Source organism: Oryctolagus cuniculus, chromosome 5 (assembly GCF_964237555.1).
Source record: "Oryctolagus cuniculus chromosome 5, mOryCun1.1, whole genome shotgun sequence".
NCBI lineage: Eukaryota > Metazoa > Chordata > Mammalia > Lagomorpha > Leporidae > Oryctolagus > Oryctolagus cuniculus.
In genome coordinates, this window is record NC_091436.1 from 85,771,530 (window position 1) to 85,785,059 (window position 13,530).

A 13,530-nucleotide genomic window follows, 5' to 3' on the forward strand; every position below is an offset into this window, starting at 1 on the left:
AATGTTTCCTGTCCAATTTTGTTTTCATTGTGAAGAGAAAGAATCTTCCTATCACTCCGAAGCCCTCAATCTGAGCCCTAAACAAAAGTGTCAGGCTGGGAAATGTCCTATGGTCTACCTGGCCTTTGTGTGATTGTTCATATCAAATGCTAGAATTGAAAATAGTTTTATGTTTTTAAAATATTTTGATAACATGGAACAACACAATATTAAAATGCTGGAACACAAAACTGTAATGATAAAATGTGTGGCTTCTATGTGGCAATGTCTTCGGACTGAGTTTCTCTAGGCTTCACTAGTGTAAGCATAAATGAGGTCTCATTACTGGCCATGTATCAAATTTCACTGGTCATAACTTCTATTTGTATAACTGAATCTTGCCAGTATGTTTTGGAAACCCTAAAGTTGTCTTTTCAAGTGTTCTTTATTTTTATGTATTTATTTTCAATTTATTTTGAAGAGGGTGGCAAAGGGGGAGAGAGAGAGAAAAAGAGAGAGAGAGAGGGAGAGAGAGAGAGAGAGGGAGAGAGAGAAACACTGAGAACACCAGGCAAGTTTGGTAATGTTTATAAAAAGAAAGAGGGGGCCAGCACTGTGGCATAGTGGGGTAAAGCCACTGCCTGCAGAGCTGGCGTCCCATATGGGGCATCGGTTGGAGTCCCTGCTGCTCCACTTCTGATCCAGCTCTGTGCTGATGCACCTGGGAAAGCAGCAGAGGATGGCCCAAGTACTTGGGTTACTGCACCCACTTTGGGGACCCAGAGAAAGCTCCAGGTTCCTTGATTCAGATCAGCCCAGCTCTGGCCATTGTGACCATTTGGGGAGTGAACCAGTGGATGAAAGACCTCTCTCTCTCTATGTCTCTGCCTCTCTGTGGCTCTGCCTTTCAAATGGGTAAATAAATCTTAAAAAAAAAGAAAACAAATAAAAAGAGGTAGGTGAGCAGACCCCTGGAACAGTAAAAGATTGATTTGCTTGTATGATTCTTGCCAGTCTCCCATCCTTATTGTTCAACTCAAGAAAGTTCTGGAAAAATGAATGTAGATGAATGATTTCCAAGCCACCCCTTGCCTCATGAAGGGACGTTTATTATCTCTTAGCATTTCCTAAACTATTTTAAAGAAGTGTTTATTTATTTAAAAGGCAGAATGACAGAAAGAGACGTGGTGGGGATGGGGTTGGGGCGAGAAATATTCCATCTGCTGCTTCACTCCCCAAATGGCCACAATGGCTGGGGCTGGCCCAGGCTGAAGACAGGAACCTGGAACTCTATTCAGGTTTTCTCTGTGGGTGGCAGGCACTCAGACACTTCACATCGTACATCACTTTCCCAGGCACATAAGCAGGGAATTGGATCAGAAGCAGAACAGTTGGGACTTCAGCCAGCACTCTGATATGGGATGCTGGCATTACAAATGGTAGCTTAACCTGTTATACCACAGTGCTAGCCCCATGTTTCCTAATTCTATTGATCCTCTATTCTGTCTTTATTTTTCTAAATAAGCTTAGTCATAGTTTGTCAAAAGAAATATATAAAAGGAATCAAATCCTATCATTTCTTATAGTATTAAATATTGCCCTTCTAAACTACTTCCTGTAAACTGAGAGATGTCAATGTGAACTACAGGATTGTTGTGGCCTGGGGTCTGACACACTTAAGCAGTCAGCTTCTAGAATATTGATGTCTCAGTGCTTTCCATTTCTCAGTCAAGGAACTTTATTTTCATTGTGGATTGCTGTTTTTCCCCCTGAGGGTAATTATATACAACCTTTAAGTCAAGTTTTCTTTTTTGAAATTTAATGAAAGGGATGAAGTATTGCCAGCCAATTTTTTAAAAGATACTTCCCCTTTCTCCAGCAAAATCAGTTGCTTAAAAAGTATGCATCTTGCTAAGCTTTATTGGTAGTAGCAGTTTTAACTGCTGCTGGGATTTTTCTGAAGATACTTCGCAGTTCTGTAGAACAAGATGAGTATGTAGGCTGTCCTACTTTCTGGAGCTCTCCTGATCATCCATCCAGCTCAGCTTTCTCGTACCCAGGGGGAAACCTACTACAAAAAGCAAGAAGTTGAAAAGATAGAATTGAAGAGCTAATTTCAACAGTAAAAAGCACATAAATAATGTAAAATCACATAATTATATGTTGCTTATGTTATTAGCCTTATTACTCACAGTTTATTCACATACAGTATTTCATCTGAACAGGTTATATGTGCTGTGATGAATAGGAACATTTTGCTAATTTGTGGTTTGCAGTGTGATCCACCCCCTTCATATCCCACACATTCTATTATTTCCACAATCACCACTTAAAGTTACTCTTTCATTTAATAAATACATAGTTGGTCATACGTAGGCTAGGCACTATGCCTTGGACAGTGACAAGACAGACAGTGAAGCTTGTAGTCAAGAGTAAAAGGTAGATTTTTGAGCAATTTCTTCCAACCACAGTTGGAAAGTATTATCTCAGTGAAAGTAAAGAGTGTTTGGGGACCCTTATGCTTAGTGAAATAATCCAGACCCGGAAGACAAATTCCATATGTTTTCTTTGATTTGAGGTAGCTAATATGAAAAGTCAAAATTGTAATGTATAAGAGTGAAATAGACATCTTGAGATTTGATTACTGTTTATAGCTCTTGTCTATACTATTGTAGAACAGCGGTCTTTATGCTTCCTACTTGTTGAATTCTTTATTTAGTAGAGGAGCAAACCTGTGATTATAAAGTAAATTAAAAAGAAAAAAGAAAGTATGTTATTGCAAAAATTCAAAGGAAAAAAAACAAAGGATGAAAGGAGCAGGGAGAGAAGGTGGGAAGTATCATTATGTGCTTAAAATTGCATATATAAAAGCTGTTCTCTTCATATATATAAATGAATAGTGTTTGTGGAACATGAAACAATGAATCAGGAAGAGTATATCCATCAGGGTCCCAAAAGAATTACAGTCAAAGAATGAGGCTACCTACAGAGATCTCAACAGGATTATGTGAAACAGAAAAGGGTGTTGAATCAATTAGGAACAAGTAGCCATGGGAAAGCTATTTTACAGGTCACCTGGTGGGAATTGTGGCCATTGAGAGAAGGACCACAGCCACTCTCCTAGACACAAAGCCAAAACAGGAAGGGATTAAAGGAAGAAACTCCTTGACCTCTGTCTCTCTCCTGGCCCTCTTCTCCTGTAAGCTGTAAGTGCTTGTTATTGACCAGCCCAGCCAGAGCTAGAGAGCAAGCGAGGCTGTGATGAATTTGATATGTCTCAACTTTCAGAAATACAGATCAGGGTAAGAAAGAAGACAGAAAAGATAGGGGAAAGAGAGAAAAAATGGAGAGTCATCATTACAGAGACTCTCCCTAAGAAAGAAATGTATAGACTTGAAATCTGAAGGATAAGTAAGGATTGGCTAAGTATAGGGGAAAAAATGTTGCAAACATTGGGATTGACTTGCCAGGACGCCCTCATATGAGAAAGTAGGGAATGTCCAAGAAACTGTAACCAAAGCATGATGTTAGAGTAAAAGCAGCCAGAAAAACTGGCAAGAAGTGAATTATCTTAAGGACTCAGAATTCTGTTCTGAGGGTAATAAAACCACAGAAGGGCTTTGGGTGCAAAATGATCTCAATTGATTTCAAATTGTAAGTGATTATTCTAGCTCCTCTGTAGAGAAAAGTTTGGAAGGACCAAGAATGATGGCATGCAGCTTATCTAGGAGACAATATATGAGAAATGAAAATGTTTAAGGGATAAAAGGAACTGGGCGTATTCAAAATATACTAAGTGAAAAGTCAGTAGGACTTGGGAATTATGTAGAATGGAATGATACATGGTAAAAGATTATACATGGTATAAAGATGATACATGGTAAAAGATACGTGGTAAAAGATTATCCCCAACCCAAGGTGTTTGGCTGAGAACTTGTATGTATGGCAGTACCATTTGCTGAAATAGAAAAAACACTGAAAAACAAATTTGGGGACTGAACATGAGTCTGGTTTTATCCATGGGTGGAGATATCCTGTAGAAAATTGGGCACGTGACTCTGAACCTCAAAGAGTACCACCTGGACCAGAGACTGATTTAGAAGTCATTAGCATATAGATGAAAACCATGGTTGAGACCATGAATGAGAATATTCAGAGACAGAATGTTGAATTAGAACATAGGAACAGAGTCATAAGGAATGGAAATTATTAAGCACTTTGTAGGGAACAAGTTCATTTAGGAGACTGAGAAGCAGAAAAAGAGAAAGAAAACCAAGGGTGTGTAATGCAGTAACCAAGGGAAGAGTTTTTTGGGGAAAGAGGCAGATAGAGGCAGGTATTTGGTGCAGCAGTTGACTCTCCTCAGACACCTGCATCTCAACAGAGTGAGTGAGTTTGAGATTTAGCTCCACTCCCAATTCCAGTTTCCTGCTAATGCAGACTCTGAGGAGCATCAGATGATATCTCAAGTAGTTGTATCCCTGTCATTCATGTTGGAGACCCGGATTGAGTTGCCATTTACTGACTTTGACCTGGCACAGCTCGGGCTGTAATGTGCATTTGTGGAATGAATTAGTGTACAGTATCTCTATATGTCTGTCTCTATGTCTCTGTCTCTTAAATGAATAAAAATAAATAAATAAAAATTTTTAAAAGACTTATTTTACTTGAAAGGCAGTGAGAGAGAGAGAGAGAGAGAGAGAAATCTTTCATGTGCTGGTTCACTCCCCAAATGGCTGCAAACAGCTGGAACTGAGCCAGGCTGAAGTCAGGAGCCAGGAACTCAATCTAGGTCTCTCACATGGGAGCAGGGCCTCAAATACTTGGGACATCTCTGCTTTCCCAAGTACATTAGCAGGGAGCTAGGTCAGATGTAGAACTGCCAGGACATGAACAGATTCTCTTATGGGATGCTACCATTGCAGATGGCATATTAACCTATTTCACCATAGTGCTGGTCCCAATACATAGATATTTTAAATGCACAGTAGACCTAAATGAACATTTCTCAAAAGAAGAGATAGAAATGATCAATAGGAATATGAAAAATGCTCAACATTTTGTAGCACTAATCATTAGGGAAATGCAAACCCAAACTGCAAAGATATATTACCTCACTCCAGTTAGATTGAATTCATAAATAAACAAAAGATAACAAGTATTGATGAGGAAATGGAAAAAAGGAATTTTTGTATACTGTTGATAGGAATGTAAATTAATACAATAGCTGTACTACACTAATGTTTGGATTTTCCTCAGGAAACTAAAAATAGAACTATTATATGACCCAACAATCCCACTCCTCAATATTTCATTTCAAAGGAAATGAAATCCATCCATTTAAGACACATCTGAACTCTCACATTTAATTGCAGCACTATTCACAAAAGCCAAGAGGTGGAAACAACCTAAGTGTCATCTACTGATGAGTGGATAAAGAAAATATGGTACATATACACAATGGAGTGCTACTCAGCAGTAAAAAGGATCAAAACTTGAAATTCACAATAACATGGATGGAACTGGAGGTTATTATGGTAGGTGAAAAAAGCAAAGCACAGAAGGGCAAGTGATCTCACATGATCTCACTCATGTAGAATCCATAAAAAAGGCGATCTCATACAAATTGAAAGTATAATGGTGGTTACTAAAAATGTGAGGGAATGGAGGAGAGAGGGATAGGGAAAGATTGATTAACAGGCACTAGGTTTTAGATATATGGGAGTAAGTAGTGTTGGGGTTCTTTTGCACAGTAGGATGACTAAAGAAAATTTTAATGTACTGTATACTTCTCTCTCTCTCTCAACAACCAACCTACCAACCAGTCAACCAATTAACAAAGTACAAGATAGGATTTTTGGATTATTTTAACCCCTAAAAAGTTACATATTTGAAGAAACAGATCTATTTACCCTAAATGGAGATTACACAATGTACACATGTATCAAAACATCACACAGTACCTCACAAATATGTATAATTTTTATTTTTGTTAAAGTTTTTAAAAATGAACAAGTTCTGGGAATCTCACATACAGCATGAGTTATGATGGGTACACTAATTAGATTGTGAAAATCATTATATACTGTAAAGAAATATGAAACATTTACTTTTAAAATATTTAAAAATGGAACCTGTTCTCTCTCTCTCTCCCTCCCTCCCTCCCATCCATGCACACCTTCACATACAAAGAACCTAAGAGGAAACATGATAGCTAAATGTAATACATGATGATCATAAGTTGGATTCTGTACTGGGGGAAATGCTATAAAAGCATTTTTCAGATCAAATGACAAAATTGAAATGTGGATTATAGGTTATGTAAGAGTTTTCATCAATATTATATTTCCCAAAGTTGGTAACATATGCTTTTATGTGATATGATATCCTTATTCTTAGGAATTAATATAAAAATATTTAGGAGAAGATAAGATGAAGAATATAATTCATTCTTAAGTAGTTCAGAAAAATATTATGGGTTATATACATGTAAGTGTGTATGTGTGTATGTGTGTGTAGAGAGAGAGATAGAAAGAGAAAACACGCAACCCATGATAGAGCAGTTGGAGTAAATGTTCACCAGGGGTGAGTCTGGGTAAAGAATATGCAGGGGTTCTTAAATTATCTTTATTTTTGCAAACTTTCTGTGATTGCAAAATTATTTACAAATTAAAAGGTAGTTTTTTTTTAAAAGCACTGTTTACTTTCAACCTTATACTGTTAAAAATGTACAAAATATTATAGCATTATATAGGAGGGTCCTATAAAATGAAGAGTGCCATGAAGAACTTTTAAAAGAAATCATCACTATAGACAGATTTATGCTCACTCCAAACTCCCGACTTTCCAATAACTATATCATAAAAGTGCATACCCAACAGCAACACTTCAATATCTTCCCATTTCTCGTTATTCTAAATTTAAGTATGCATGAGTCCCAATTAGGAAAACCAAAAGATTCAAAATAAAAGGCAAGGATAAAGGTAACATATTAAAAATAAGAAAAAATTCCATCAAAGACTTTGTCTAAAGAACCATAACTTCAAACTGTGAGCTGATGTTTTATTCCACTACAACACATCATTAATAATAAAAAAGGATAAACAAGCCATGGTAAATGAAATCTCTGACTAATAAGGCAAAGGTAAGCTCTTAAAGGATTCATAATTATTTGACCCAGATAAGACACAATATTTACATAGGACTGAATATTTTATCTGTACAGATTTTTTATATTAAACTTAAAAATTAACTTTCTTGTAACAGGTTGGGTTATCTGAAAGCTGATAGGTAAGCAGGATTAGGAATGAGATGTATATAATGTTATCTGTGAAAGGAAGGGGAGGAAGCCCACAGGCAAAGGGAGAGCCAATGTGTTCTGAGGAGAGTTGGCTTCCTGGAATGGAAGCAGACCTTGAAAGAGCTACCAGGTGGAGGCTCTCTGCTGACCACACTCTCTACAGCTGGGCAGCAAATGTTTCTTTTTAACATTAGGAAAATGGCACAGTTTTATCTATGGCGTGATCTACACCCTGACATCGTCCTAGGCTCTAGCTCCCGCTGCCATTGCTGGAAGCCAGGTGGCCACATGACCCAACCACCTGTGTCAAGCTCCACCCTCATCCTAATGGGATTCTTGGCTCCTGCTTCCCTACCTGACCTCAGGCAAAGTTTTAAAGGACCTGTGTGGCTATCTCTGTGCTGTCTGCTCTCTCTCCACTCTCTCTTGGCTTCTCTCTCCCCCTCTCTCTCATCTCCTCTTCTCTCTCTAGCCTCCTCTCTTCTCGCTAGCTCCTCTCCTATCTCTCTCTCTTTCCTTCTCCCTATTATAGTCTCCTTCTCTCTCTTTTTCCTTCTTTGCCCCTTCCCTCCAGCCTGCTGGATTTTCCCCAGTAAACCCTTTGCCTTAGGCTGGTGTCTGGTGTGTTTTGTGGTGACCTTACACTGATAACCCACTTAAGAGATGGGCCAAGGACCTCAATAGACATTTTTCAAAAGAGGAAATCCAAATGGCCAACAGACACATGAAAAAATGTTCAGAATCTCTAGCAATCAAGGAAATGCAAATCAAAACCACAATGAGGTTTCACCTCACCCTGGTTAGAATGGCTTACATACAGAAATCTACCAACAACAGATGCTGGTGAGGATGCGGGAAAAAGGGACACTAATCCACTGTTGGTGGGAATGCAAACTGGTTAAGCCACTATGGAAGTCAGTCTGGAGATTCCTCAGAAACCTGAATATAGCCCTACCATGCAACTCAGCCATCCCACTCCTTGGAATTTACTCAAAGGAAATTAAATTGGCAAACAAACAAGCTGTCTGCACCTCAGTGTTTATTGCAGCTCAATTCACAATAGCTAAGACATGGAATCAACCTAAATGCCCATCAACAGTGGACTGGATAAAGAAATTATGGGATATGTACTCTATAGAATACTATACATCAGTAAAAAAAAAAAACAATTAAATCTAATCATTTGCAACAAAATGGAACAATATGGAAAACATCATGCTGAGTGAAATGAGCCAGTCCCAAAGGGACGAGTATCATATGTTCTCCCTGATTGGTGACAACTAACTGAGAACTTAAAGGAAACATGTTGAAGTGAAATGGACACTAGGAGAAGCAGTGTCTTGATCAGCCCTTGTCTGGACTGTCGAGGAACAACTTACTATTTTATTCCTTTTAGTTTTTTTTTGTTGTTGTTGTTCTACTTAATACCATTGGTTGAACATTTAATTAAAACACAATTATTCTTAGTCATTTAAATTTAACTGGAAAGTGATCCCTGTTAAATATAAGAGTGGGAATAAGAGAGCGAGGAGATGTACAGTTTGGCACATGCTCACTTGGACTTACCCTTAATAGTAGAGCTAGAATCATGCCAGGGGATTCCAATTCAGTCCTATCAAGGTGGCATGTACCAATGCCATCTTACTTGTTAAAGTGATCAGTTTAAGTTCATAATTGATGAGAAGATATGATTAAGTGTCAAAGGGATTACATAAATAAGACCAAAGTCTGCAAATAATAATTGATAGAATTAAAAAGGAAAGAATGATCCTACACGGGAAGCAGGATACACAGCAGACTCATAGAATAGCAAATGCCCTAAACAGCACTCTGGCCTCAGAATCAGTCCTTAAGGCATTCAGATCTGGCTAAAAAGCCCATCAGAGTATTTCAGGCATGGAAAGCCAAGACACTATGGCAAAAAAAAAAATGACCTAAATTGACCTAAATGAAAGATCTCTGCGAGTGAGGTCCCAGTAGAAAGAACGAGCCATCAAAGAAAGAGGTACCTTTCTTTGAAGGGAGGAGAGAACTTCCACTTTGACTATGACCTTGTCTAAATAAGATCGAAGTCAGTGAACTCAAAAGGCTTCCATAACCTTGGCAACTCATGACAAGAGCCTAGGGAGATTACTAACGCCATAAACAAGAGTGTCAATTTATTAAGTCAACAACAGGAGTCACTGTGCACTTACTCTTCATGTAGGATCTCTGTCCTTAATGTGTTGTTCAATGTGAATTAACAGTAAAACTACTACTCAAACAGTACTCTATACTTTGTGTGTCTTTGTGGGTGCAGTCTGTTGAATTCTTTACATAGTATATACTAAGTTGATCTTCTGTATATCAAGATAATTGAAAATGAATCTTGATGAAGAATGGGATGGGAGAGGAATGGGAGATGGGATGGTTGCAGGTGGGAGGGAGGTTATGGGGGAAAAAGCTGCTATAATCCGAAAGTTGTACTTTGGAAATTTATATTTATTAAATAAAAGCTGAAAAGAAATAAAAAATAAAAAATATAAGGAAACCAGATTTCACGTATTTAATAGGTACAGCTCTAAGAAGATAACCATACTTCCCTCCCTCCCCTTGTCCCTTCCCCATTCACCCTCCTACCCTCTCCTTCCCTCTCTTCTTTTCTTTCAACTAATTTTTGCAAAGATACAATTTTCATTCATTCAATAATCACAGACTTAATTCACCGTTAACCATGATATTTAACAAGTAAAAAGCAGGAAGGTCACAGTTCTACAGGAGCATAAACAAGGGGTAAAAATGGTAATCATATTCGTTTCAAAATGTCTATTTCATTTCTTTACCGTTTTTTCAAAGATTTATTTGTTATATTTGAAAGACAGAGTTACAGAGAGAGAGACAGAGGGAGAGACAAAGAGAGCTTCCATGCACTGGTTCACTCCCCAAATAGTTGCAGTGGCTGCGGCTGAGCAAGACCGAAGCCAGGAGCTTCTTTTGTTCTCCCACATGGACAAAGGGGCCCAAGTACTTGAGTCATCATCTACTTCTTTCTCAGGTGCATAACCAGAGGGTTGGATCAGAAGTGGAGCATCCAGGATACCAACCAGCACCAATATGGGATCTGGCCCTCATTCCTTTACTTTTTTATATTCTATATTAACTGCCACATATCAGAGAAAGCATATTTGTCTTTTTGAATCTGGCTTATTTCACTAAGCATAATCATTTCCAGTTGCATCCATTTTGTTGCAAAAGACAAGATTTCATTCTTTTTTATGGCTGAGTTGTAGTCCATACTGTATACATAGCACCTTTTCTTTATCCAGTAATCAGTTGAAGGATATCTGGGTTGCTTCCATATCTTAGCTCTTGAGAATTGAGCTGCAATAAACATGGGGGTACAGATAACTCTTTCATATGCTGATTTCATTTCCTTTGGGTAAATTCCCAGGATTGGGATGGCTGGGTAATATAGTAGATCTATTTTCAGATATCTGAATAATCTCCACACTGTTTTCCATAATGGTTGTACTAGTTTACATTTCCACCAGCATTTATTGTTTGTTGATTTCTGTATGAGAGCCATTCTAACAGGGCGAGGTGAACTCTCATTGTGGTTTTTATTTGCATTTCTGTAATGGTTAGTGATCCTGAGCATTTTTTCATGTGTCTATTGGCCAAGCAAATGATTCCTTGAAGGGTGATCTTGAGGGCTCAAATTCATGTCTACCACAGTTCATTTTTCACTCCACTCGACTCCATGTCTCCATATATGTTCAAGGAGTAGCTTTTCCAGAGTTGTGATTGACCTCTCTTCTGGGAGAAATTTTAGAAGAAGGAGTAGCCTCAGACCCCATTGCTGTGGCTGACTGAAAGCCGCAATTCAGAGTAGCTCTTCATTACCAATTCTAGATTCCTCTTAAATTTAAGAGCCACCTCTTTCAGCCTTGATGTCTTACTAGATGAGTGACTCAGATCCTAAAAAATCACCATGATCTTCCTACTCCAGTTTGATTATTAAATCTGCAGACATATTGGAAAAGAGTGCCAGGAGATAACTAATGGTTCACCTGGATCCTATATTTATTTTCCAGCATGTCTCCTTTCCCAGTCTAATAATCAGTGCCAATTACCCTTGCCAAGACTGTGACTTTTCTTCCCTGTAGGTCTCCAGACACAAGGAAAACAAAGGGCTTAGAAACAGCCACACTTCAGAATTCTGTGACAAGTTTACTGGATTTCCCTTGAAAATGTGTCCCATTATTGGGGAGCCATGACTTTTATTCTGGAAAAACTTGGAGGCATAGGATTGGGAAATAGTGTACTCCGGTGAGTCATTGGGAATGGTAAGTGCAGCCTCTACTGCTTCCACTTACTGGCTCTGAAATTTAGCGTCCTTGTCAAGATCTGATTCTCCATCTATACTGCAAACAGAGAATAAAACCATTCTGAGATGGCACTTCATCTGTTCCTTCAGAAGACAGTTCAATTTTCTACTAGAACTAGCAATTTCTGGGTGGTGCAGTTTGTGATGTTACTGAAGGATCCTTTGCTGAGAGCCCTACTCCAATTTCTCCTTTGATGTGGGAAGGTCCCTTGGTATACTGCACAAATCCTGGTTAAAGGTTCTGGTTGGATTTTTTTTAATATTTGCAAGCAGAAATGACAAACCTGTACCCAAGATTGGTATATATTTCCAAGAGCAAATCACTGGCCCTTCCAGGAGGCAAAAGGCTCCATGTAAGTCAACCTGCCCTCAAAGGCTGATTGATTTCCTTGTGGAATGGTGGCATCATAGGGTCTCACCACTGGCCTGTGTTTCTAGTTGTGCATTTAGAAGCAGAAGTCCCAAGGTCATGGGGCCAGCATAGTGGCATAGTGAGATAAGCTGCCAACACCGACATCCCATAAAACCATTCATTTGAGTACCAGCTGTTCCACTTCTGATTGAACTCCCTGCTAATATGCCTGGGGAAGCAGTGGAGAATGCTCCAAGTATCTGGACCCCTGACAACCATGTGAGAGAGCTGGGTGGAGTTCTGGGCCCCTGGCTTTCATCTGGCCAAGCTCTGGTCATTGCAGCCATTAGGGAGTGAACCAGTGGATCATCTCTCTGTCTTACTGTCTCTCTCCCTCTCTCTATAACTCTGCCTTCCAAATAAATAAAATGAAGCTTTGAAAAAAAGTGCCATAACATTGTTGAAAGTAGGATTCCAGGGCCGGCGCTGCGGCTCACTAGGCTAATCCTCCACCTGCAGTGCCGGCACTCCAGGTTCTAGTCCCAGTTGGGGCGCTGGATTCTGTCCTGGTTGCTCCTCTTCCAGTCCAGTTCTCTCTTTTGGCCCAGGAAGGCAGTGGAGGATGGCCCAAGTCCTTGGGCCCTGCACCGGCGTGGGAGACTGGGTAGTGGCGCCTGGTTCCTGGCTTCAGGTGGCTATTTGGGGGGGGTGAACCAATGGAAGGGAGATCTTTCTCTCTGTCTCTCTCTCACTGTCTGACTCTGCCTGTCAATAAATAAATAAGTTAATTAATTAATTTAAAAAAAAAGTAGGATTCCAGGCTGTTGAGTCCAAATAAATCCCCTATAACTGCTACCATGGCCAATATTTTTTTGTTCACTTGTCAATTGTGACTATTATGACTGGCTGATGGTGGAGGCTGGCTGATACCCTTGTATACTTGTCAGTCAAGTGCCCCTTATATTGTGGATGCACTCTGTTGTGTAATGTGTTACAAAGATCTGTTTACCTTGTGTTCACTTCCATGAGTATGCACATATCTTTAACCCAAACTTTGTTGTCCTCAATTTTCTAATTTTTTTCCTTCTTTCCAGGCCATATGTTATTGCCTATGAGTCCATATACTTTAAAACTCAGGCTATTTTTCTTCCTAAAGATGGTGAGTGGTTATGTAAACCATGAGAAGTCTTGTCTATTGGGAGAAACTCTCCTTCACTTCTGGAGTGAAGTTTTACCTTTACTTCACCTTGGAGTAGGTTTTAGTATAGTTGCTCTCTGTTTTCAGTCTGATCCCATACACCGTGTTGACCCTTCCAAAAACCAAGCTGAACTATTATGACTGGCTGATGGTGGAGGCTGGCTGATACCCTTGTATACTTGTCAGTCAAGTGCCCCTCCTCCTTAAGGTATTCAGTTGGAGCCCCCAAATACAGTCTTAGGAGTGAACTGAAGGAAGATCCTGAAGTCACAGAGGTGGTTGCTGTGGGACATTATAATATTTGCTTATGCAGCATGCTTATGCCTGTTGGTTCT